Raw genomic sequence first — 26,732 nt, forward strand, 5'->3', positions numbered from 1 at the left:
AAAATGCAAGCGCCAGGCCAATGTGTGAAAGCTTTAGTTCACATGCCGAAAGAATGTTGTTGATGATGGCGGTGTGAGATCTAGCGGCTGAGCTCATCATGACACGGACTAGAGACGGTGATGAAGATAAGGGTAGAATGGTAACTCCAGATATTTTTTTTGAATGAATGCAATCAAGAAAATTTAATTCCGTATCATGTGCAACGAACGAAAAACGATTTCGTTCAAAATCAAAGAAATTAATGGAGAAGCTGATTATGAGGAATTTCATGATTGTGTGGAAATTGAGTCTGAAAGAATAGTGATAGAAGAATGCTTTGAAAGGGAATGGGGGGCAAAAAATTAGAAACTGGTGTACAAGGGTGGTATGGTAGCAGTTTGGGTTTAAAAAATAAGAAAGGCCACAAACATCAATACAAGGATAGCCTCTTTTTGGGCCATAAAGCTGGTGGGCCTTTGAAAGGTTTGAAATAGATGGGTCATTAAGGTAGCGTTTGTTTTGAGGTATTGAGACAGAGACTGAAAGATTGAAAGTCAGTATCATGTTTGTTGGTTTAGAGATTATTACTAAAATTTATGTCTTTGTCTCTAAAATTTCAGTATTTTAGTATCTCCAAAAAGTAGGGACACAGGAGACTAAAATTTTTAGAGATGGAGACTGAAACTTTAATAACATTTATACCTAAAATACCCTCATTTCAATTAATTAATTTTAATTTTATCCTTTATACAAATAAATTAGAGTTTTATTCTTGTTTTAATTTCTGTCTTTTATTTTGTACCAAACAGAATACTGAGATTTATTTCAATCTCTGTCTCTTAGTCTCTGTCTCTCAGTCTCAGTCTTTCCGTCTCTGTCTCTTCACCAAACACTATCTAAGAGGTGATGGACTGTTGGGTGGAGAGAAGATGCAACAAACACTACAAGAAAATGAAACATTTATAACAAAAAATTTGTATCAAATTTAAAATTGTTACAAATTATGGTTTTTTCGTAATAATAATTAGTTATTGTATCAAAATAAGAATATTTTGTAACAACAAGAAAATTTGTTACAAATTATGTTGGCTTTCGTATCGAATTGTTGTTTTGTTGCAAAATATTATAATATTTTGTAATAAAAGATTATATTGTTGCAAAAATTCAAAATATTTTGTAACAAAATATCTATTTGTTTCAAAAGCTCTAAATATTTTGTAACAAAAAATTAATTTATCACAAAATACAATATTTTTGTAACAAGTTATTTATTTGTCACAAAATTCAAAGATTCTTTGTAACTAATAAAAATTTTTGTTTCAACATATTAAATGTAAGATTTCAAATTTTTGAAAATTAACATAATGAGTTCTTTATGATCTATTATATTTATTTAAGATTTTATATTCAAAAATTTATTTTACTAAAAAAATTTAAGTCAAATTAATGATACTTTGAGTTTAAAATTATTTAAAAAATTAAATAATAAGTCATTTATGATTTATTATATTTATTCAAAATAAATTTTTAAAGATTTATATATTAAACGGGGTATTTTTTTATTTATAATTTAAAATTTTAGTATTTGAAAAAAATATAAAAATTTTATATAATTTAACTTAAATATTTGAAATTTTTGAATTTAATATTTTAAATTTTATGAATAAAAAAATTATTTTGATTATTTTCAATTTTATCTTAATTAATATTTATTTAAAAATAATTATAAATTAACAATAAAATAGTATTTTAAGAATAATTAATTTAATTACTCTAATTCTTAAAATTAGGATATTTATTTAAAAATAATATCTTTATATAATTATTATTAAATTAAAATTAATTTTTAGTTACTATACTACCCTTATTTTTATTGAAAATACCTAAATTATCCAATCCCTAATCCTAATACAACTCACGCACCCCACCCCCTAAACCTAGTAGCCGCCAACTCTTCCCTTCCCTTTCCAAAACACCCAGCGAGAAATAAAAGAAAGAAAGTAAGAGAAAGAGGAAGAAGAGAAGGAGAGGAGGAAGGAGTGGAGGACGGCACCGGCGGGCATCACTGTCGCCGCACCATCATGTCACACCCAGAGGAGAGAAGGCGCCATCGAGTAAAGGCCAAGGAGAGAGAGCGCGTCGTGCCTGCCACGAGCCCGCTGTCGGAGGAGTCATCGTTGCGCCCAGCCACCATCGTCGCCGTCCAAGCCGCCGGACTACCGCATGCAAAGAGCTTCTCGTTTTTCCGCCATCGTGTCGAGCCAAGGGAGAGAGCACCGTTGAGATAGGAGACACCGTGACAGAAAAACCGGACCATGAAGGATGAGACCATTGTCGCCTAGGCTCCGCCGCCACCCGGCCGCCGTCGCCAAAGCCTTGACGCCATCTCTGATAGTTCCTTGGTGTCGCCGTCGTGGATAGCTCCTTGGTGTCACAGCCGCTTCTCCTCGTCTTCCCTATTCTCTGCGTCAGCAAGAGGAAGTAGCCTTTGAGTGTGTAAACCCTGACAACCCTTCCTTTCCCATTTTGATATCAAGTTTCTCATTATTTTAAATTTTTTAGGACGAAATTTCTTTTGTGATTCAATTTATTACAAATGATGAGTAGTGAATATTATTGAAGATTATTAAACAATTATTGTTATGAGTAATGATTTTCTTAGGTTTCTCTATTATAAGTAATTTAGATAATTTTGTTGTATAGTAATTATGGAACTGTTCTTGTTGTTCAGATGTTGTATTTTTTATTTAATTATGGAACTGTTATTGTTATTTTTATTCAGTATTGTGTTTATTTAATTATTCAATGTTGTATTTAGCTTGATCTGATATCGCCTAGTGCATTTGTGCGTGTAGAAAGTGAGCTATTATCTTGTTGTTAGAGTTTCTCTTTTCTTCTGTCCTAATTCTGAAGATAGATAATCTTGAACTTCAAATTTATTATTAAGTTACTGGATAAGTAATCAGTATATATTATATATTGTTATCATGGTGAGATGATAGATTTTGTTATCATCACAAGTCAAATCTATCTTATGAAACTTTATAGTATGATTATGTTTCTTTATGAAGTGAAAATATGAAAAGAATCAAATTATGTGGTTTGTCTTATTCTTATTCCTGTTCTCATTTATATTTCTATCAATTATCCCACCTTGGTTGCTTTGCACCAAGTGATAAAAAGCTTTTGTTTGATGTTGTCTTTTTTTCCCAGGAGGGGGTGATTTACATTATTTGTTTACTTGAAAGAACTTTGATATTACAAACATGTTGACTTGTGTGTTTCTTAGCTTTTTTTCCTTTATTAAGTGTGTACTATGAAACTTTGCATCTTGTCCCTATATTATGCTGCTTTATGATAAATAATTGTTATTGAAAATAACATATTATTTTTCTTCTGATAGTTTGTAATATTACCTTTCACTTTGTGTCCCTAACTTATCTACATATTTTTAACCTTGAATAAGGTCTAGTATATATATTTTGTTTTGCATGAAAAACTCAGTACAAAAGAGAAGTCGGTTAGACTTGAAACATGGCTAGAACTAAAAATGCCAAGTAAAGTAAAAGAAGTATGATATTTTGTCTTTTATGCTATAATTTGGTGTATGGAATGCTAGAAATAGTTATATTTCAAAGAACTAGATTAAATTTGAACGAGATGAAAGGAGAAATAACGAGTTTAAAATTTGGTTCAACGGAAGTAATTTAAATTTGGATTAAATTTGGTTACTTTTGGATGTTCTGCATGTTCTTATTCTTGTGTTTTGACATGAATCTCACTTACCTTGTATGAAATTTTTTTAGTGTAAAAGCATGAAAAACAGGTCAAGTATATTTGTGATTGAACATGATTAATTAGCCAAAGTTTTGTATATTGAATTGTCAATTCTTGATAATATGTATCCTTGATTAGTTGGTTTTAAACTTTGAGAATAGATTCTCAAAGAATTAGTTAATTTTAACTTCTATCTTAATTTTTATTTGGACGAAAATAGTGTTATATGTTATTTCTAATTTTGGTTTTTGTTGTTTATGTTTGTAGGGGTACAAAATTGATGGCAACATGTTAGGCTTTATATTGACTGAAACATGCTAGGAGTCAAGGATAATAAATTTTACATGATACAAATTTTATATTAGGAAAAAGTTGTATTTAGTTAAATTTATAGAATTTATTTTATTGTAAAAGAGTCTTAATTATATGTAAGATATATTAATTATCTATATGATTATATATTATATAAATGTTGAGTTAGCATGTTTAGAAAATTAATTGATCTAACAATTATTTAAATAAATATTGCAAAATGAATCTATTTTTGTAACTAAAAGAATAAAAAATGTTACAAAAGTAAGTAGTATTTTGTAACAAAATATTATAACACAAATCTAAATTGTTACAAAAAAGAGTTTATTTGTTAAATTTATTATCACTTTTGTAACAAATTTCAGTTTTTGTATCAAAAAAATTCGTTACAACATATTACTTTGTATTGTAATAGTTTCATTTTTTGTTACAAAAATTTTTTGTAACGGGACATACTGCAACAAGTATTTTTTGTTACAAATTCTTTTTGTTTCAAAATTTCAGTTTTCTGTAACAAATTTTTTTGTTACAAATATTGTTTTTTCTTGTAGTGCAAAGACACGTAAGGAAGGCAAGATCGGGTCAGGCGTTCTGCAGCGGGTCCAGACCGGGGCAAGTGGATCCGTTCTAGAACAGCGAGTGCTTGTGCAAAATGAGCTGCGTCGTACCACGTTCAAAGGTCATTGAGGATAATCACACCGCGACTATGAAGTGCGAGTTGCGTTCCCTAGCGCCGAGGGGAGGCGTGGCTTGTCCTCATGGTTGGGAAGCGCGGAATAGAAGCCAAGCTCGAGGTCCATGCAGCGGGATCATCGAGAGCTTGAAGGAGCGACACATGGTGGAGGGGCAGGACTAGGGAACTAAAGCAGAGGGGTTGTTGGAGAGCTCTATGAACTGGGATAAACAGGGAAGCCAACGAAAGCAATTCCAAGAAAGAGGGAACAACGTGGCAGAGGTAGAAGGTGAAGACGATGTTGCGGAACATGAGAAGGTTACAGAACGAGTCACAAAGGATGTTGGATCCGAAACAAAAACAGAATATGTAAATCAAAATGGTGATCAGAGGGCTACGCAGGAAGCACAGTTAACAGAAAATAAGGAAACATGGAAGCTAGCAGTGGAGTCTAGTGCAGTTTTCTATGATGAAAAAGAATACATTATGGCAATTTTATAAAGTCAGAATGAAGTTATTGCGGCAAAAAGAAGGATGGCAAAACAAAAGCAGAAAGCGAGGAGTGTAGAAATACTTTTAAATGATTTATAGTTGTTGGAATATTAAAAGATTATGAGGGAATGGGAAGTTAAGTATGGTGAAAGAGTTGAAGAAAAATTATAAGTTGAATATGCTAGGACTGATTTTAACTAAGAGGGAGGTAGTGACTAAGTTTGATGTAGCATGAGTATGGGGTTGTGACACGGTGGGTTAGGATTATGTGGAATCAGTAGGTGCCTCTGGCGGTTTATTATTAGTGTGGGATGATTTGTTGTTTAAATGTTCGAACTGTTATAAAGGAGATGGTTGGCTATGCATTGAAGGTTTCCTGACAAAAAATAACTTTTACTATGCATTTTGCCTGGTGTATGGAGCTCATGTGCGAAGTGAAAAACTAGTGATGTGGGAGAAGTTGAGCTATATTGTCAGTTTATGTCAAGTTCTGTTTTGTTTCATGGGAGACTTTAATGAGATACTACGGTTGGAGGAAAGAAAAGGCGCTGTTAGTTTACCAGCAACTGTGGAAGATTTTAAGGATTGGGTGCAAGATTTACAGCTAGTGGATTTACCGCTAACTAATCTAAAGTTCACATGTTTTTGAGGTTGATCTTTTAGCCACATTTCTCATCAGTTTGGAGTGGTTAGAGGAGTTTCCAGATACTCGGTTGAAAGGAGGACCTAGAGGTCTATCAGACCATTCCCATTGATTTTAGAAGATACAAGGCTCAGTGCGGGTCTAAGACCTTTTCGAAGCTTAGATTTCTGGTTTACACTTGAAGGATTTCTGAGGATGGTGAAGGATGAGTAGAGGAACATGGGTGATGTTCATTTCACTAATAAGCTAAAGACCTTGACGGTACCACTCAGGAGATGGCATAAGAACAATTTTGGACACATAGACAATAGGATAAAGAAGTTTAAGGAAGAAATTAAGAAGATTGACGACATGGTTAGTGCTGGTAGTTATGACGAAACAGTGGAGGCTAGACGTAAGGCTCTTGTGACTTATTGTGAGAAGTGGTATGCCAGAAAGGAGATTCATTGGAAGCACATGTCTCGATCTCAACATGCTAAAGGTATGGACAAGAACACTAGGTACTTCCATAACATAGTGTCGGCTAGGAGGAGGAACAACATAATCGATTCACTAGTAATTAATGACAGATTGGTGCGGAACCAGGTCAGAATAAAGGTTGCGATTACAGGATTTTATAAAGATCTGTATCGACAGGAATATGCTCTATGATTAAGATCTGTGATGGGTTGGTAAAACAGATTGATGACAAAGAGGCAGCATTATTAGAGGTGATGCCATTGCCTGAGGAAATACGACAAGCAGTATGGGATTATGAGTCCAGTAAAGTGCCAAGTAGTGATGGTTACAATATAAACTTCATAAAAAAATGTTGGGGTGAGATTGATCAGGATTTTACTACAGTTGTGTTGGGATTTTTCCTAAGTGAGAAGCTACCAACGGATGCCAATATAACATAGGTGACGCTAGCTCCAAAATTTGTAGGAGCCAAGGAAATCAAAGACATAAGGCCAATTAGTATGGTTGGTTGTGTCTATAAGGTGATATCCAAAGTATTTGTGAAAAAGAATGCGTTTAGTGATGCCGGGTTTAGTGGAGAAGACTCAGTCTGCAATTTTAAAGGGCCACAAAATACATGATAGTGCTTTCATTACTTCTGAGATGGTCCAATGGCTGAAGTTGTACAAGAAGTAGGCAGCAATTATCAAACTAGACTTTCAGAAAGCATACGACAAGGTGAGATAGAGCTTTGTGGATATCGTGCTACAAAAGATGGGTTTTGGTCTTAGATGGAGGACATGGGTGAAGGAATGTGTGACTACAACGTCTATGTCGGTTTTGATCAATGGTCACTGGTGCGCGAAATTGTGAACAATACTTTTTCACAACTCTCATAATCCCCGGTCATGAACTCCAAAAACTTGGTAGCTCAATTCCATGGCATTACACAACTTCGCACAACTAACCAGCAAGTGCACTGGGTCGTCCAAGTAATAAACCTTACGCGAGTAAGGGTCGATCCCACGGAGATTGTTAGTATGAAGCAAGCTATGATCATCTTGTAAATCTTAGTCAGGCAGACTCAAATGGATATGGTGATGAACGAAAATAACATAAAAGATAAAGATAGAGATACTTATGTAATTCATTGGTAGGAGCTTCAGATAAGCGCATGAAGATGCCTTCCCTTCCATCTCTCTGCTTTCCTACTGTCTTCATCCAATCCTTCTTATTCCTTTCCATGGCAAGCTTGTGTAGGGTTTCACCGTTGTCAATGGCTACCTCCCATCCTCTCAGTGAAAACGATTGCATATGCTCTGTCACAGCACGCGGAATTCAGCTGTCAGTTCTCGGTCAGGCCGGAATAGAATCCATCGATTCTTTTGCGTCTGTCACTAACGCCCCGCCTGCTAGGAGTTTGAAGCACGTCACAGTCATTCAATCATTGAATCCTACTCAGAATACCACAGACAAGGTTTAGACCTTCCGGATTCTCTTGAATGCCGCCATCTGTTCTCGCCTATACCACGAAGACTCTGATCTCACAGAATGGTTGGCTCGTTTGTCAGGCGAGCACTCGGTTGTCAGGCGATCAACCATGCATCGTGCAATCAGGAATCCAAGAGATATTCACTAGAGCCTTGGTTGCTTGTAGAACAAAAGTGGTTGTCAGTCACCTTGTTCATAAGTGAGAATGATGATGAGTGTCACGGATCATCACATTCATCAAGTTGAAGAACAAGTGATATCTTAGAACAAGAACAAGCGGAATTGAATGGAAGAACAATAGTAATTGCATTAATACTCGAGGTACAGCAGAGCTCCACACCTTAATCTATGGTGTGTAGAAACTCCACCGTTGAAAATACATAAGCATAAGGTCTAGGCATGGCCGAATGGCCAGCCTCCCAATGATCTAAGATAGCATAAAACACGAAGATAGCTACCCCGATATCTCAATACAATAGTAAAAGGTCCTACTTATAGAAAACTAGTAGCCTAGGGTGTACAGAGATGAGTAAATGACATAAAAATCCACTTCCGGACCCACTTGGTGTGTGCTTGGGCTGAGCAATGAAGCATTTTCGTGTAGAGACTCTTCCTGGAGTTAAACGCCAGCTTTTATGCCAGTTTGGGCGTTTAACTCCCATTTGGGTGCCAGTTCCAGCGTTTAACGCTGGGATTCCTGAGGGTGACTTTGAACGCCGGTTTGGGCCATCAAATCTTGGGCAAAGTATGGACTATCATATATTGCTGGAAAGCCCAGGATGTCTACTTTCCAACGCCGTTGAGAGCGCGCCAATTGGGCTTCTGTAGCTCCAGAAAATCCACTTCGAGTGCAGGGAGGTCAGAATCCAACAGCATCTGCAGTTCTTTTCAGTCTCTGAATCAGATTTTTGCTCAGGTCCCTCAATTTCAGCCAGAAAATACCTGAAATCACAGAAAAATACACAAACTCATAGTAAAGTCCAGAAAAGTGATTTTTAACTAAAAACTAATAAAAATATACTAAAAACTAACTAGATCATACCAAAAACATACTAAAAACAATGCCAAAAAATGTATAAATTATCCGCTCATCACAACACCAAACTTAAATTGTTGCTTGTCCTCAAGCAACTAAAAATCAAATAAGATAAAAAGAAGAGAATATGCAATGAATTCCAAAAACATCTATGAAGATCAGTATTAATTAGATGAGCGGGGCTTTTAGCTTTTTGCCTCTGAACAGTTTTGGCATCTCACTCTATCCTTTGCAACTCAGAATGATTGGCTTCTTTAGGAACTCAGAATCCAGATAGTGTTATTGATTCTCCTAGTTAAGTATGATGATTCTTGAACACAGCTACTTTATGAGTCTTGGCTGTGGCCCAAAGCACTCTGTCTTCCAGTATTACCACCGGATACATACATGCCACAGACACATAATTGGGTGAACCTTTTCAGATTGTGACTCAGCTTTGCTAAAGTCCCCAATTAGAGGTGTCCAGGGTTCTTAAGCACACTCTTTTTGCCTTGGATCACAACTTTATTCTTTCTTTTTCTTTCTTTTTCTCTTTCCCTTTTTTTTCGGTTTTTTTTTCGCTTCTCTTTTTTTTTTTGTATTCACTGCTTTTTCTTGCTTCAAGAATCATTTTTATGATTTTTCAGATCCTCAGTAACATGTCTCCTTTTTCATCATTCTTTCAAGAGCCAACATTCATGAACCACAAATTCAAGATACATATGCACTGTTTAAGCATACATTCAGAGAACAAGAGTATTGCCACCACATCAAAATAATTAAACTATTATAAAATTCAAAATTCATGCAATTCTTTCTTTGTTTTTCAATTAAGCACGTTTTTATTCAAGAAAGGTGATGGATTCATAGGACATTCATAACTTTAAGGCATAGACACTAAGACACTAATGATCACAAGACACAAACATGGATAAACATAAGCATAAAATTCGAAAAACAGAAGAATAAAGAACAAGGAAATCAAAGAACGGGTCCACCTTAGTGATGGCGGCTCTTTCTTCCTCTTGAAGATCCTATGGAGTGCTTGAGCTCCTCAATATCTCTTCCTTGTCTTTGTTGCTCCTCCCTCATGATTCTTTGGTCTTCTCTAATTTCATGAAGGATGATGGAGTGTTCTTGATGCTCCACCCTTAGTTGTCCCATGTTGGAACTCAACTCTCCTAGGGAGGTGTTTAGTTGCTCCCAATAGTTTTGTGGAGGAAAGTGCATCCCTTGAGGCATCTCAGGGATCTCATGATGAGTGGGGTCTCTTGTGTGCTCCATCCTTTTCTTAGTGATGGGATTGTCTTCATCAATGGGGATGTCTCCCTCTATGTCAACTCCTACTGAATAACAGAGGTGACAAATGAGATGAGGAAAGGCTAACCTTGCCAAGGTAGAGGACTTGTCCGCCACCTTGTAGAGTTCTTGGGCTATAACCTCATGAACCTCTATTTCTTCTCCAATCATGATGCTATGGATCATGATAGCCCGGTCTATGGTAACTTCGGACCGGTTGCTAGTGGGAATGATTGAGCGTTGTATAAACTCTAACCATCCTCTAGCCACGGGCTTGAGGTCATGCCTTCTCAATTGAACCGGCTTTCTTCTTGAATCTCTCTTCCATTGGGCGCCCTCTTCACATATGACTGTGAGGACTTGGTCCAACCTTTGATCAAAGTTGACCCTTCTCGTGTAAGGATGTTCATCTCCTTGCATCATAGGCAAGTTGAACGCCAACCTCACATTCTCCGGACTAAAATCCAAGTATTTCCCCCGAACCATAGTAAGATAATTCTTTGGATTTGGGTTCACACTTTGGTCATGGTTCTTGGTGATCCATGCATTGGCATAGAACTCTTGAACCATCAAGATTCCGACTTGTTGAATGGGGTTGGTAAGGACTTCCCAACCTCTTCTTCGGATCTCATGTCAGATCTCCGGATATTCACCCTTTTTGAGTGAAAAAGGGACCTCGGGGATCACCTTCTTCAAGGCCACAACTTCGTAGAAGTGGTCTTGATGCACCCTTGAGATGAATCTCTCCATCTCCCATGACTCGGAGGTGGAAGCTTTTGCCTTCCCTTTCCTCTTTCTAGAGGTTTCTCCGGCCTTGGATGCCATAAATGGTTATAGAAAAACGAAAAAGCAACGCTTTTACCACACCAAACTTAAAATGTTTGCTCGTCCTCGAGCAAAAGAAGAAAGAAGAGAGTAGAAGAAGAAGAAATGAGGAGAAAGGGAATGGCTTTGTATTCGGCCAAGGGGAGAGATATGGTGTTTAAGGTGTGTGAAAATGAAGGAGTGAAGGAGGGTTTATATAGGAGAGAGGGAGAGGGATGTTCGGCCATTTGAGGGTGGGTTTGGGTGGGAAAGTGGTTTGAATTTGAATGGTGGGGTAGGTGGGGTTTTATGAAGGATGGATGTGAGTGGTGAAGAGAAAGAAGGGATTTGATAGGTGAGGGGTTTTTTTGGGAAAGAGGTGTTGAGGTGATTGGTGAAGAAGAGAGAGAGAGTGGTAGGGTATGTGGGGATCCTGTGGGGTCCACAGATCCTGAGGTGTCAAGGAAAAGTCATCCCTGCACCAAATGGCATGCAAAATCACGTTTTGTGCCTTTTCTGGCGTTAAACGCCGGGCTGGTGCCCATTCCTGGCGTTTAACGCCAGGTTCTTGCCCTTTTCTGGCGTTTAACGCCAGTCTGGTGCCCCTTTCTGGCGTTAAACGCCCAGAATGGTGCCAGACTGGGCGTTAAACGCCCACCTGCTAGCCTCACTGGCGTTTAAACGCCAGTGGGTTCTTCCTCCAGGGTGTGCTGTTTTTCTTCCTGTTTTTCATTCTGTTTTTGCTTTTTCAATTAATTTTGTGACTTCTCATGATCATCAACCTACAAAATAAAATAAAATAACAAAAGAAAATAGATAAAAGATAACATTGGGTTGCCTCCCAACAAGCGCTTCTTTAATGTCAATAGCTTGACAGAGGACTCTCATGGAGCCTCACAGATACTTAGAGCCATGTTGGGACCTCCCAACACCAAACTTAGAGTTTGAATGTGGGGGTTCAACACCAAACTTAGAGTTTGGTTGTGGCCTCCCAACACCAAACTTAAAGTTTGACTGTGGGGGCTCTGTTTGGCTCTGCTTTGAAAGAAGCTCTTCATGCTTCTTCTCCATGGTGATAGAGGGATATCCTTGGGCCTTAAACACCAAGGATTCTTCATTCACTTGAATGATCAACTCTCCTCTATCAACATCAATCACAGCCTTTGCTGTGGCTAGGAAGGGTCTACCAAGGATGATGGATTCATCCATGCACTTCCCAGTCTCTAGGACTATGAAATCAGTAGGGATGTAATGGTCTTCAACTTTAACCAGAACATCCTCTACAAGTCCATAGGCTTGTTTTCTTGAGTTGTCTGCCATCTCTAGTGAGATTTTTGCAGCTTGCACCTCAAAGATCCCTAGCTTCTCCATTACAGAGAGGGGCATGAGGTTTACACTTGACCCTAAGTCACACAAGGCCTTCTTGAAGGTCATGGTGCCTATAGTACAAGGTATTGAAAACTTCCCAGGATCCTGCCTCTTTTGAGGCAGTTTCTGCCTAGACAAGTCATCCAGTTCTTTGGTGAGCAAAGGAGGTTCATTCTCCCAGGTCTCATTTCCAAATAACTTGTCATTTAGCTTCATGATTGCTCCAAGGTATTTAGCAACTTGCTCTTCAGTGACATACTCATCCTCTTCAGAGGAAGAATACTCATCAGAGCTCATGAATGGCAGAAGTAATTCCAATGGAACCTCTATGGTCTCATTTTGAGCCTCAGATTCCCATGGTTCCTCATTGGGGAACTCATTGGAGGCCAGTGGACGTCCAGTGAGGCCTTCCTCAGTGGTGTTCACTGCCTCTTCTTCCTCCCAGAATTCGGCCATGTTAATGGCTTTGCACTCTCCTTTTGGATTTTCTTCAGTATTGCTTGGGAGAGTACTAGGAGGGAGTTCAGTGATTTTCTTGCTCAGCTGACCCACTTGTCCTTCCAAGTTTCTAATGGAGGACCTTGTTTCAGTCATGAAACTTTGAGTGGTTTTGATTAGATCAGAGACCATGGTTGCTAAGTCAGAGGTATTCTGCTTAGAACTCTCTGTCTGTTGCTAAGAAGATGATGGAAAAGGCTTGCTATTGCTAAACCTGTTTCTTCCACCATTATTGTTGTTGAAACCTTGTTGAGGTCTCTGTTGATCCTTCCATGAGAAATTTGGGTGATTTCTCCATGAAGAATTATAGGTGTTTCCATAGGGTTCTCCTAGGTAATTCACCTCTTCCATTGAAGGGTTCTCAGGATCATAGGCTTCTTCCTCAGATGAAGCTTCCTTAGTACTGCTTGGTGCATTTTGCATTCCAGACAGGCTTTGAGAAATCAAATTGACTTGTTGAGTCAATATCTTGTTCTGAGCCAGAATGGCATTCAGAGCATCAATCTCAAGAACTCCTTTCTTCTGATTAGTCCCATTGTTCACAGGATTCCTTTCAGAAGTGTACATGAATTGGTTATTTGCAACCATTTCAATCAGCTCTTGAGCTTCTGTAGGCGTCTTCTTCAAATGAAGAGATCCTCCAGCAGAGCTATCCAAAGACATCTTGGATAGTTCATAGAGACCATCATAGAAAATACCTATGATGCTCCATTCAGAAAGCATGTCAGAAGGACATTTTCTGATCAATTGTTTGTATCTTTCCCAAGCTTCATAGAGGGATTCTCCATCCTTCTGTCTGAAGGTTTGGACTTCCACTCTAAGCTTACTCAATTTTTGAGGTGGAAAAAACTTTGCCAAGAAGGCATTGACTAGCTTTTCCCAAGAGTCCAGACTTTCTTTAGGTTGAGAGTCCAACCATGTTCTAGCTCTGTCTCTTACAGCAAAAGGGAATAGCATAAGTCTGTAGACCTCAGGGTCAACCCCATTAGTCTTGACAGTGTCACAGATTTGCAAGAATTCAGCTAAAAACTGATGGGAATCTTCCAGTGGAAGTCCATGAAACTTGCAATTCTGTTGCATTAGAGAAACTAATTGAGGCTTAAGCTCAAAGTTGTTTGCTCCAATGGCAGGGATAGAGATGCTTCTCCCATAGAAGTCGGGAGTAGGTGCAGTAAAGTCACCCAGCACCTTCCTTGCATTGTTGGCATTGTTGTTCTCGGCTGCCATGTGTTATTCTTCTTTGAAGAATTCGGTCAGGTCCTTTAAAGAGGGTTGTGCTTTGGCTTCTCTTAGCTTTCTCTTCAAGGTCCTTTCAGGTTCAGGATCAGGCTCAACAAGAATGCTTTTGTCTTTGCTCCTGCTCATAGGAAAGAGAAGGGAACAAGAAAATGTGGAATCCTCTATGTCACAGTATAGAGATTCCTTGAAGTGTCAGAGGAAAAGAAGAGTAGAAGACAGAAGTGGAAAATTCGAACTTATCAAAGGAGATGGAGTTCGAATTTTGCATTAAGGAATAGTGTTAGTCCATAAATAGAAGGATGTGAGGAGAAGGGAAGTAATTTTCGAAAATTAAGTGAAAGATTTTGAAAACATTTTTGAAAAACACTAATTAATTTTCGAAAATAAGAGTGGGAAAGAAATCAAGTGATTTTTGAAAAAGATTTTGAAATTAGAAGTCAAAAAGATTTGATTGAAAGCTATTTTGAAAAAGATGTGATTAAAAAGATATGATTGATTTTAAAAAAATGTGATTGAGAAAATATGATTTGAAAACAATTTTAAAAAGATTTGATTTTAGAAATTAATAACTTGGCTATCAAGAAAAGATATGATTCAAACATTAAACCTTTCTCAACAGAAAAGGCAACATACTTGAGATGTTGAATCAAATCATTAATTGATAGCAAGTATCTTTAAAAAATGGAAAGAAATTGATTTTGAAAAAGATTTGATTGAAAAATTGATTTGAAAAAGATTTGATTTTGAAAAGATTCTGAAAACTTAAAAAAATTTGAATTGAAAACAAAATCTTCCCCCTTGTGCCATCCTGGCGTTAAACGCCCAGAATGGTGCACATTCTGGCGTTTAACGCCCAAAACTATACCCTTTTGGGCGTTAAACGCCCAACCAGGCACCCTGGCTGGCGTTTAAACGCCAGTCTGTCCTTCTTCACTGGGCGTTTTGAACGCCCAGCTTTTTCTGTGCAATTCCTCTGCTGTATGTTCTGAATCTTCAATTCTCTGTATTATTGACTTGAAAAGACACAAATTAAAAATATTTTTGGATTTTTAATAATAAAGAATAATCAAAATGCAACTAAAATCAAATAACAATGCATGCCAGACACCAAACTTAGTAGTTTGTATACTACTGACACTAATGAGAATGCATATGAGACACACAAAACACTTCAAGTCAATAGAATTCAAAGATCAGAGCACGGAAATCATCAAGAACATCTTGAAGATCACTAAGACACATGAATGAATGCATGCAATTGACACCAAACTTAAGATGAGACACTAGACTCAAACAAGAAATTTTTGGGTTTTATGATTTTTTTTTATTTTTTTGTGTTTTTCGAAAATTAAGTGGAAAAAGGTATCAAAATTCTTAATGAGAATTCCAGGAATCAGTGCAATGCTAGTCTAAGACTCCGGTCCAGGAATTAGACATGGCTTCACAGCCAGCCAAGCTTTCAAAGAAAGCTTCGGTCCAAAACACTAGACATGGCCAAAGGCCAGCCAAGCCTTAGCAGATCACTGCTCCAAAAGCAAGATTGATAAAAATCAACAAGCTCTTGTGATGATAAGTTGAAACCTCAGTCCAATGAGATTAGACATGGCTTCTCAGCCAGCCAGACTTCAACAAATCATCATGAAACTCTAGAATTCATCTTCAAGAATTTCGAAAAAAAAATACCTAATCTAAGCAACAAGATAAACCGTCAGTTGTCCAAACTGAACAATCCCCGGCAACGGCGCCAAAAACTTGGTGCTATTGCCGGATTTTGGCACTGATGTTACCGGACAAAGAGCTTGCTCAAAACTTGAACAATCCCCGGCAACGGCGCCAAAAACTTGGTGCTGTTGCCGGATTTTGGCACTGATGTTACCAGACAAAGAGCTTGCTCAAAACTTGAACAATCCCCGGCAACGGCGCCAAAAACTTGGTGCGCGAAATTGTGAACAATACTTTTTCACAACTCTCATAATCCCCGGTCATGAACTCCAAAAACTTGGTAGCTCAATTCCATGGCATTACACAACTTCGCACAACTAACCAGCAAGTGCACTGGGTCGTCCAAGTAATAAACCTTACGCGAGTAAGGGTCGATCCCACGGAGATTGTTAGTATGAAGCAAGCTATGATCATCTTGTAAATCTTAGTCAGGCAGACTCAAATGGATATGGTGATGAACGAAAATAACATAAAAGATAAAGATAGAGATACTTATGTAATTCATTGGTAGGAGCTTCAGATAAGCGCATGAAGATGCCTTCCCTTCCATCTCTCTGCTTTCCTACTGTCTTCATCCAATCCTTCTTATTCCTTTCCATGGCAAGCTTGTGTAGGGTTTCACCGTTGTCAATGGCTACCTCCCATCCTCTCAGTGAAAACGATTGCATATGCTCTGTCACAGCACGCGGAATTCAGCTGTCGGTTCTCGGTCAGGCCGGAATAGAATCCATCGATTCTTTTGCGTCTGTCACTAACGCCCCGCCTGCTAGGAGTTTGAAGCACGTCACAGTCATTCAATCATTGAATCCTACTCAGAATACCACAGACAAGGTTTAGACCTTCCGGATTCTCTTGAATGCCGCCATCTGTTCTCGCCTATACCACGAAGACTCTGATCTCACGGAATGGTTGGCTCGTTTGTCAGGCGAGCACTCGGTTGTCAGGCGATCAACCATGCATCGTGCAATCAGGAATCCAAGAGATATTCACTAGAGCCTTGGTTGCTTGTAGAACAAAAGTGGTTGTCAGTCACCTTGTTCATAAGTGAGAATGATGATGAGTGTCACGGATCATCACATTCATCAAGTTGAAGAACAAGTGATATCTTAGAACAAGAACAAGCGGAATTGAATGGAAGAACAATAGTAATTGCATTAATACTCGAGGTACAGCAGAGCTCCACACCTTAATCTATGGTGTGTAGAAACTCCACCGTTGAAAATACATAAGCATAAGGTCTAGGCATGGCCGAATGGCCAGCCTCCCAATGATCTAAGATAGCATAAAACACGAAGATAGCTACCCCGATATCTCAATACAATAGTAAAAGGTCCTACTTATAGAAAACTAGTAGCCTAGGGTGTACAGAGATGAGTAAATGACATAAAAATCCACTTCCGGGCCCACTTGGTGTGTGCTTGGGCTGAGCAATGAAGCATTTTCGTGTAGAGACTCTTCCTAGAGTTAAACGCCAGCTTTTATGCCAGTTTGGGCGTTTAACTCCCATTTGGGTGCCAGTTCCAGCGTTTAACGCTGGGATTCCTGAGGGTGACTTTGAACGCCAGTTTGGGCCATCAAATCTTGGGCAAAGTATGGACTATCATATATTGCTGGAAAGCCCAGGATGTCTACTTTCCAACGCCGTTGAGAGCGCACCAATTGGGCTTCTGTAGCTCCAGAAAATCCACTTCGAGTGCAGGGAGGTCAGAATCCAACAGCATCTGCAGTCCTTTTCAGTTTCTGAATCAGATTTTTGCTCAGGTCCCTCAATTTCAGCCAGAAAATACCTGAAATCACAGAAAAACACACAAACTCATAGTAAAGTCCAGAAAAGTGATTTTTAACTAAAAACTAATAAAAATATACTAAAAACTAACTAGATCATACCAAAAACATACTAAAAACAATGCCAAAAAGTGTATAAATTATCCGCTCATCAGTCACCATCAAAGCCGTTCAGGATGGAGAGAGGTCTTAGACAAGGAGATCCTCTTTCTCCTTTTTCTGTTTGCTCTTGTCATTGACATCTTGCACAGGATGGTGGGTGAGGCAATGAGAAATAGACGCATTTCTCCATTACTGGTGGAAAGGGACAACATAGAGTTGCCACATCTCCAATTTACAGATGACACAATCTTATTTTGCCCACAGAAAATGAAAACACTCGTGAATTATAAAAGGCTTCTACGTTGCTTTGAGTTGATGTCTGGCCTGAGTATTAACTTTGATAAGTCTAACTTGATTTTGGTTAACTGTGAGCAGGAATGAATGACAAATATGTGTAGTTTGTTGGGATGTGCCGAAGCTGCTTTACCTGTCAGGTACTTAGGAATTTTCCTAGGTGCAAATCCTCAGTTAGTGAAGACCTGGAAACTGACCATAGACAAGGTGGAAGCTAAGCTTAGTTTATGGAAAGCGAAGTCTCTTAACAAAGCTGGTAAGTTGGTTTTCATAAAATCTGCTCTTAATAGCTTGTCGGTTTACTACTTAAGCTTGTATAAAATGACAAAGGTGGTTATAGAAAAGGTAATTAGGTTACAGAGAAGATTTTTTTGGAGTAAAGAAGATGGAAATAATGGTATACTACTTGTGAAATGGGAGGTAGTGCAAGCTCCGAAAAAGTTAGGTGTATTGGGGGTGGGGAATGCATTGATCAGAAATGTGTCACTTCTGTTCAAATGGTGGTGGCGCTTTTCGAAGGCGGATTGCCTGTGGAAGAAGATTGTATGTTCTTGTAATCATTTGAACCCAAATGTTATGTTGTCAAAACAACCATTACCGTCAAAAGGTGGCCCGTGAAAAGATATTTGCCAGCTTAATATTAAGGAGCAATAGATAAGAGATATGATGATCAGTGGTTTGTCAATGGAGTTGGGAAACGGCATGCGTATTCAATTTTGGGAGGATGATTGGTTACAAAGTGGCTCTTTGAAAGATAATTTTCCGAGACTCTCCTTTGTTTCAAATCAACAAGGATCTGTCACAGGGGACTGTGGGTTCTGGGATAGGTTAGAGTGGGTGTGGAACTTTCAGCGGAGGAGAGATTTATTCCAATGGGAGTTAGACTTGCTCAATCAACTTCACGTTCGGTTACAGCTAGTATGATTATCATCTAGTAGAGAGGATACAGTTATATGGAAATTTGACAGAACAGATATTTTTTCTACTAATTCATTTGTGCAAGTGTTGTAGAAAGAGACTCTCTCGGAGGACATCACAAGCTGCAGCTTCACTAGTACCATATGAAGAGGATTGGTTCTCCCAAGAGTTGAACTATTTGCATAGTTTGTCTTAATAGGCAGGATCAATACTAAAGAGAGACTAAGTAAGCTAGGAATTATTCATCATAGTGATAATATTTGTGTTCAGTGTAAAAAAGAAATAGAATATATGCATCATTTGTTTTTTGGCTGTGAGTTTACATGGTAGGTGTGGTGTGCTTGGTAGACATGTGCTGATAAAGCTTGGGCTATTCTGGGGACTGTCAAAGAGCTTTTTGAGAGTTGGATTGGAGTGCCTGGTCGTAACTCTGAACAAAAGAAGTGGTTGATAGAGTTCTTTGTGGCTACTTGGAACATTTGGTTGGAACGGAATAGCAGAGTGTTTCAGAACTCAAAGACAGGTATTGATGGAAAAAAGGATAGGTCATTTTTTTAGTTACAGGGAATGGTGTGGTGTTGATCCGTTTAGTTGTTGATAACAATGCTAGAAATGACAATGGAATATAACCTGTTTTACTGTGTCTATTGTCTTGTGTTTTTATTTGCGTTCCTTTAGTCCTACCTGCTCCTCTTTAGTGTGTTGAGCTCTTTTTGTTAAAAAAAGTATATGCCAAATGCAGCTGCTTTGGACATGTTACTAGGGAATATGGTGCGGAATTTATAACCCACAAACTAACCGGCAAGTGCATTCGATCGTACCAAGTAATACCTCAGGTGAGTGAAGGTCGATCCCACGAGAATTGATGGATCAAGCAACAATAATTGAGTAATTAGCTTAGTCAGACAAATAGAAAATGGTTTTGAAGATTCAAAAGCATTAACAGTAAATTCAGAATATTAGAAAGACAGGCAAGTAAATAAGTTGGGAAAAACAATATGAAGAAGGCAGTTAAGGCTTCAGAGTTATCTATTTTACGGATTGACTTTTCTTATTAATTTATTTTAATCATGCAATATTTAATTCATGGCAAACTATAGGTGACTAGACCCTAATTCCTTAGACATTTCTAGTCTCCTCTAACTTTCATCAACTGCCAATTCCTTGGTCAATTAATTCCAATTAGGGGGTGAAGTTTAATTCTAGTTATTATGCCAAAAAATCCTAATTATCCAAATATAAGAGGATTATATGTCACGTATCCCATTAAATCAAGATAATTAGAATTTAGGAGAATATGTTTTCAAGTTGTTGCTCAAGTAAAGAGCTTTTCCAAGTTATACAAGAACTCAATTAGAAAGAGTGTCATACTTCCGTTCCACCCAATTTCATAAAATAAAGAACGAAAACAATTCTTAAATTATAAATCAGTACATGAATTAAAATAGAAAAACAATAGAATCAATCCATACAAATAGACAAAGCTCCTAACCTTAACAGTGGAGGTTTAGTTGCTCATGGTTCAGAGAGAGAAAATAGGATTCAGGTAAACTGTAATTACAGAATGAGATGGAATCCTTGAAGAGAAGTTTCTTTTTTTTTCTTTTATATCTAATCCAAATAAATTTAAATTATAATTTTTAAAACTAAATAATATCTTTTCCTATTTTTAAAATTAAAGTTTAATCAGAATTTAATTAAAGCAATCAGCATTTTCTGCCTTTTCTGCACGTGGCGCATGTCACGCGTACGCGTCGCTCCTCGCTGGTCATCTCCTTTAATTCTTGTGCTCCTTCCATTTGTGCAAGTTTGAGTGCAGAGAGGTCAGGATTGACAGCATCACTCGTCTTCTTCTCTTTTTTTTTTTTGCAGAAACTCCATTATATCCAGCCGAATGCTACCTAAAATAAACAGAATTGTACAAGACTCAAAGTAGCATCCATAGTGGCTAAAGGATAATTAATTCTTGATTAAACTCAACAAATTAAATGCAAATTCACTAGGACAAGATAGGAAAGATGCTCACGCATCACAACACCAAACTTGAATTGTTGCTTGTCCTCAAGCAACCAAAATAAGTGCATGATTAAGATGTGAATTTGCATGAGAAGTGAGAGTTTAGTCATGCTCAAGTCTATTCTTAAAATGGGGTTTATTCATTGTAACTTTGAACAGTTTTGGCATTTCACTCTCCTTTGAATCAGAGGAATGTTAGTGTCATTCAAAATTAGAATCCGGATCATATTATAAATTCTCTGATCTTTATACTCCAGTTTAATCCTTGAACACAGCAAAATTTACTTTAATTCTCTTTTCTTTGGTGCTTTGCACCTTGAGCCTAGCCGTGACTTTAAATGTTTTGTCTCAAGGGTTACTTGACACAAAAATACCACAAGCACTTAACTGGGAAACTCTCTTTAAGTTCTGATTTTTCTTTCAGTTACTCCCAGACAGTGGTGCTTAAAGCCTTTGGCATACTCTGTTAAATGCATTTGATCTCGACTCTTAGTGTTTTGTCTCAAGGATTACTTGACACAATCATACCATAAGCATATGACTAGGAAAACAACTTTTTGAGCTTTTAATCATGTCTGACCTCCCTAGTCATTGATGCTCAGAGTCTTGGACCTTGCTTTTATTTTTTTTCTTTTGCTGTTTTCTTCTGCTTCAAGGATTAAACTTTTATAAATTTCAGCGAAGTCATAATAGTTCTCTAAATTCCTGTTCCTTATACATCAACATCCTTTTATTCAAATTCAACTATGCACTGTTCATATCATACATTCAGAATTACAAATAATACCACCACATTTAAGTAAATAAGACTACTCTTAAAATTAAACTCAATTTCTCATGCACTACTTCTTTTCTTCTTTTTTTTATTTCAAGCTCAGTGGGCAATACATGAGACACCTTTCAGCATTAAAGCAAATTAAATAACAAAATAGACAGTAAATTCAATTAGAACCTAGGAATTGAAGATATAACTGATCATGCAATAACAAAATAAACAGAAAACAGGAATATAACATAATAAGAACAGGAGGAAATATAGAATGAAAGGAACTTAACCACCTCAGTTATCCTAGTGGCCATCTCATTCCTCTATGAAGAACATTCATCTCCCTTTGGTGCTAAATAGAAAAGCCATAAGTGCAGCGTCAACACCAAACTTAAAGGTTTGCTTGTCCTCAAGCAAAGAATAACTGAAATAGAGAGGGACATAAAAAGACACACGGAAAAAGAAAACAATTAGTAGGAGAAAAGAAGAATAAAAGGACAAAAGAACAAGAGGGAATTAGGATTTGGGAGAGAGAGAATGAAAACAGGGCGGCGCGCTGGGTAAGTGATGAAGCTCGAGCGATGCGTACATGTACAGCACGCGTACGCGTGAGTCACATGAGGTTCAAGCGACGTATAAGCATCTGGGATGCGTCCGCGTGCTCTCAGTTTGTGCGAATCGCGTGAAAGCAGCCCCGTGCACGCATAACTTTTGGGTTGATGCGTATGAGGGCTAGATAGACAGACGACGCGTGCGCGTCAGGTACGCGCACGCGTGGATGGGGACAAAGTGAAAATGACGCGCACGCATCAGGGATGCGTACGCGTGACAAAGATTGTGCTTCTAGCACAATTCTAGCCCCAAGCCATCACAACTCTCTGGCCAAACACCTTTTTACTCCGATTTCCAGGGTCACGCGTGCGCGTCAGGGACGCTTACGCGTGGTCGGGCAAATGCGCAAGCGACGCGGACGCGTGGTCTTGCTTGTGCGCATGGCACACTTCCAGCACCACTCCGGCCCAACTCTCGGGTCAATTCCCTGGTGGTGCAAACTCACACATGACGCGCACGTGTCAGGGATGCTTGCGCATCGAACACCCTTCTTTTTTTTTCACTCTGAACTTGAAGATAGGCAAAAAATTTTCGAAGTGTTCGGTTCCTGTTCTAAAATAGCTGCATGATCAAAACACACATAAAACGACAGAAAAACAGTAAAAACTCAATAAAAATCAAATAAATAAGAAAAACACTACTACGAAAAATAACTAAGGATACGAAATTATCAAGTTGTCTCCCAACAAGTGCTTCTTTATCGTCACTAGCTTGACAGTTAGTTCTGCTAATTCAGCAAATAAGCGGACCTCTAGCGATCGATCTTGCCTCCAAGATAGTGCTTCAACCTCTGGCCATTCACTGTAAATTTCCTGTCAGAATTTTCTTCCTGTATTTCCACATGACCATATGGTGAAGCTCTGGTAACCACAAACGGTCCTGACCACCGGGATTTCAGCTTTCCGGGAAAGAGTTTGAGCCTTGAATTATACAGAAGCACTCTTTGTCCTGACTCAAGGACTCTGATGGCAATCTTCTTGTCGTACAATAACTTGGTTCTCTCCTTATAGAGCTTGGCATTCTCATAGGCTGAATATCTAAATTCATCAAGCTCATTCAACGGAAGCATTCACTTAATTCCTGCAGCTTCTGAATCAAGATTCAGATACCTAATTGTCCAGTAAGCTTTATGCTCTAGTTCGATTTGTAAGTGACAGGCTTTGCCATAGACCAACTGATAAGGGGACATGCCAATGGGAGTCTTGTACGTTGTCCGGTATGCTCAGAGAGCATCATCAAGCTTCCTAGACCAGTCCTTTCTTGAAAAATTGACGGTCTTCCCTAGAATCCTCTTGAGCTCCCTATTGGAAACTTCAATCTATCAGCTTGTCTGAGGGTGATAGGGGGTTGCCACTTTATGATGGACTCCATATCTCTGCAGAAGAGAGTCCAATTATCTGCTACAGAAGTGACTTCCTCCATCACTAATGAGTGTCTTTGGAACACTAAACCGGCTAAAGAGATATCTTTGAAGAAAACTCATTACCACCCTGGCATCATTGGTGGGTAGAGCTACAACTTCTACCCACTTGGACACATAGTCAACTGCCACTAGAATATAGTTGTTTGAATGTGAGGGTGGAAAAGGTCCTATGAAATCAATACCCCACACGTCAAACAACTCAACCTCAAGAATCTCCTGCTGTGGCATCTCATGGTTGGTAGGGAGATTCGTTGCTTTTTCACATCTGTCACAGTGTTTCACAAATGCTCTTGAATCCCTGAAGAGAGTCGGCCAGTAGAACCCACTATGAAGGACCTTTGTAGCTGTCCTTTCACCACTAAAGTGGCCTCCATAATCAAACCCATGACAGTGCCAAAGAATCTACTGCTTTTCCTGATCTGAGACACATCTCCGGATTATACCATCTGAACACCTTTTAAAAAGGTATGGTTCCTCTCAAATGTAGTACTTTGCATCAGTCAATAGCTTCTTTACTTGTTGCCTACTGTACTCCCTTGGAATATAATTCATGGCTTTGTAATTTGCAATGTCTGCAAACCATGGAGCCTGCTGAATGAAGAATAACTGCTCATCTGAAAACGTCTCAATCACAGCTGTGGGTGGTTGTACTCCTGCTTCAGGCTCAATTCTGGAGAGATGGTCAGCTACTTGATTTTCTGACCCTTTCCTATCTTTTATCTCAATATTAAACTCCTGAAAGAGCAACACCCATCTGATTAATCTTGGTTTAGAGTCCTGCTTAGTTAGAAGGTACTTCAAAGCAGCATGATCAGTATAAATAATAACCTTAGAACCAATTAAATAGAACCTAAACTTATCAACAGCATACACAACAGCTAATAATTCTTTTTCTGTAGTTATGTAATTCTTTTGGGCATCATTTAACACACGGCTAGTATAGTAAATGACATGTATAAGCTTACCATGCCTCTGTCCTAAAACAGCTCCTATAGCAAAGTCACTAGCATCACATATTAATTCAAATAGTAGATCCCAGTCAGAGGGAGCTATAATAGGAGCAGAGGTAAGGTTTGCTTTCAGAGTTTTAAAAGCATGCAGGCAATCAGAATCAAAGACAAAAGGAGCATCAACAACCAACAGGTTGCTTAATGGTTTAGCAATTTTAGAAAAATCCTTTATAAATCTTCTATAAAATCCTGCATGACCCAAGAAACTCCTGACTGCCTTAACATTAACTGGTGGTGGTAATTTTTCAATTACCTCCACCTTTGCTCTGTCAACCTCAATCCACTTACTTGAAATCTGGTGTCCAAGAACAATACCTTCTGTAACCATAAAATGACATTTTTCCTAATTTAAAACAAGGTTTGATTCTTGACACCGTTTCAAGACAAGAGATAAATGCTTAAGGCAGGATTCAAAAGAGTTACCAAAAACAGAGAAATCATCCATAAATACCTCAATGAATTTTTCAACCATATCAGAAAAAATTGAAAGCATACACCTCTGAAAGGTTGCTGGTGCATTAAAGAGTCCAAATGGCATTCTCCTGTAGGCAAACACTCCAAAGGGGCATGTGAATGCTGTTTTCTCTTGATCTCGAGGGTCCACTTCAATTTGATTATATCCAGAGTATCCATCCAAAAAATAGTAAAAAGCATGACCAGCTAACCTCTCAAGCATCTGATCAATGAAAGGCAGAGGGAAAAGTGATCCTTCCTTGTGGCAGTATTGAGCCTCCTGTAGTCTATACACATTCTCCATCATGTGACTGTCCTTGTAGGAATAAGCTCATTCTTTTTATTCTTGATCACTGTCATCCCTCCTTTCTTGGGAACTACCTGCACAGGACTTACCCAAGGACTGTCAGAAATAGGGTAAGTAATACCTGCTTCCCATAATTTCATTACCTCTTTTTGGACCACCTCTTTGATGGTTGGATTAAGTCTCCTTTGTGGTTGTACAACTGGTTTAGCATCATTTTCAAGGAGGATATTGTGCATACACTTGGTTGGACTAATCCCCTTCAAGTTACTAATGGTCCACCCAAGAGCTATTTTATGGCTCCTGAGCACTGAAACAAGCGCCTCTTCCTCTTCAGGCTTCAGGGAAGAGCTAATAATCACTGGATATGAATCATTTTCACCCAAGAACACATATTTCAAAGAAGGAGGTAAATGTTTGAGCTCAAGCTTTGGGGCTTCCTCCTCTACTTTAGGCGTGTGAACCATAGCTTTCTGGGGTGGTGAATCATCAACTTCCACTAATTCATACTCAGAAATAGGATCTAGAATGTCATCAAGTACCTCAGCTTTCAGTATCTCTTGAACAAGTGGTTCAATAACATCTATTTTCATACACCCTTCAGAATCATTAAGGTGTTTGAGGGCTTCAAACACATTGAGGACCACCTGCTCTTCATTGACCCTCAGGGTTAATTCACCCTTTTGCACATCAATCAGAGCTCTACCCGTAGTTAAAAAGAGTCTACCAAGTATAATAGAGGATTTTACCTTCTCTTCCATGTCTAATATAACAAAATCAATAGGAAAAATAAATGGTCCTACTTTAACAAGTAAATCCTCAACAACACCCACAGATAATTTAATAGAAAGGTCAGCAAGTTGAAGAGAAATACGAGTGAATTTTACCTCCTCAATCTGAAGCTTTTTCATCACTGAAAGTGGCATTAGATTGATGCTAGCTCCAAGATCACATAAAGCTCTCTGAATGGTGACATCTCCAATGGTGCAAGGAATGACAAAGCTCCCAAGATCTGGCATCTTCTCAGGAAGGTTGTGTTGAATAATGGCACTGCATTCTTTGGTTAACACCACTGTTTCTTATTCCTTCCAATTCCTCTTGTGGGTCAACAATTCTTTCATAAATTTTGCATAGAGAGGCATTTGCTCAAGAGCCTCTGCAAAAGGAATATTGATCTATAGCTTCTTGAAGACATCAAAAAATTTAGAAAACTGCTTTTCTTTGGAAGCCTTCTGAAGCCTCTGAGAGTATGGCATTTTTGGCTTGTATTCAGGAGCCTTTGGCAAGGTAGGATAAGT

At 38.4% G+C, this 26,732-nt stretch overlaps 1 non-coding gene across 1 annotated transcript; it reads left to right on the top strand.

The window, feature by feature from the left end:
* Positions 1-13,507: 13,507 nt before the first annotated feature.
* LOC130972605 (small nucleolar RNA R71) lies at positions 13,508-13,615 on the top strand. The gene has a single exon (XR_009083764.1). It is a non-coding gene; the product is annotated as a small nucleolar RNA R71 (small nucleolar RNA).
* The last annotated feature ends 13,117 nt before the right edge of the window (positions 13,616-26,732 follow it).

Source organism: Arachis stenosperma, chromosome 3 (genome assembly GCF_014773155.1).
Source record: "Arachis stenosperma cultivar V10309 chromosome 3, arast.V10309.gnm1.PFL2, whole genome shotgun sequence".
NCBI lineage: Eukaryota > Viridiplantae > Streptophyta > Magnoliopsida > Fabales > Fabaceae > Arachis > Arachis stenosperma.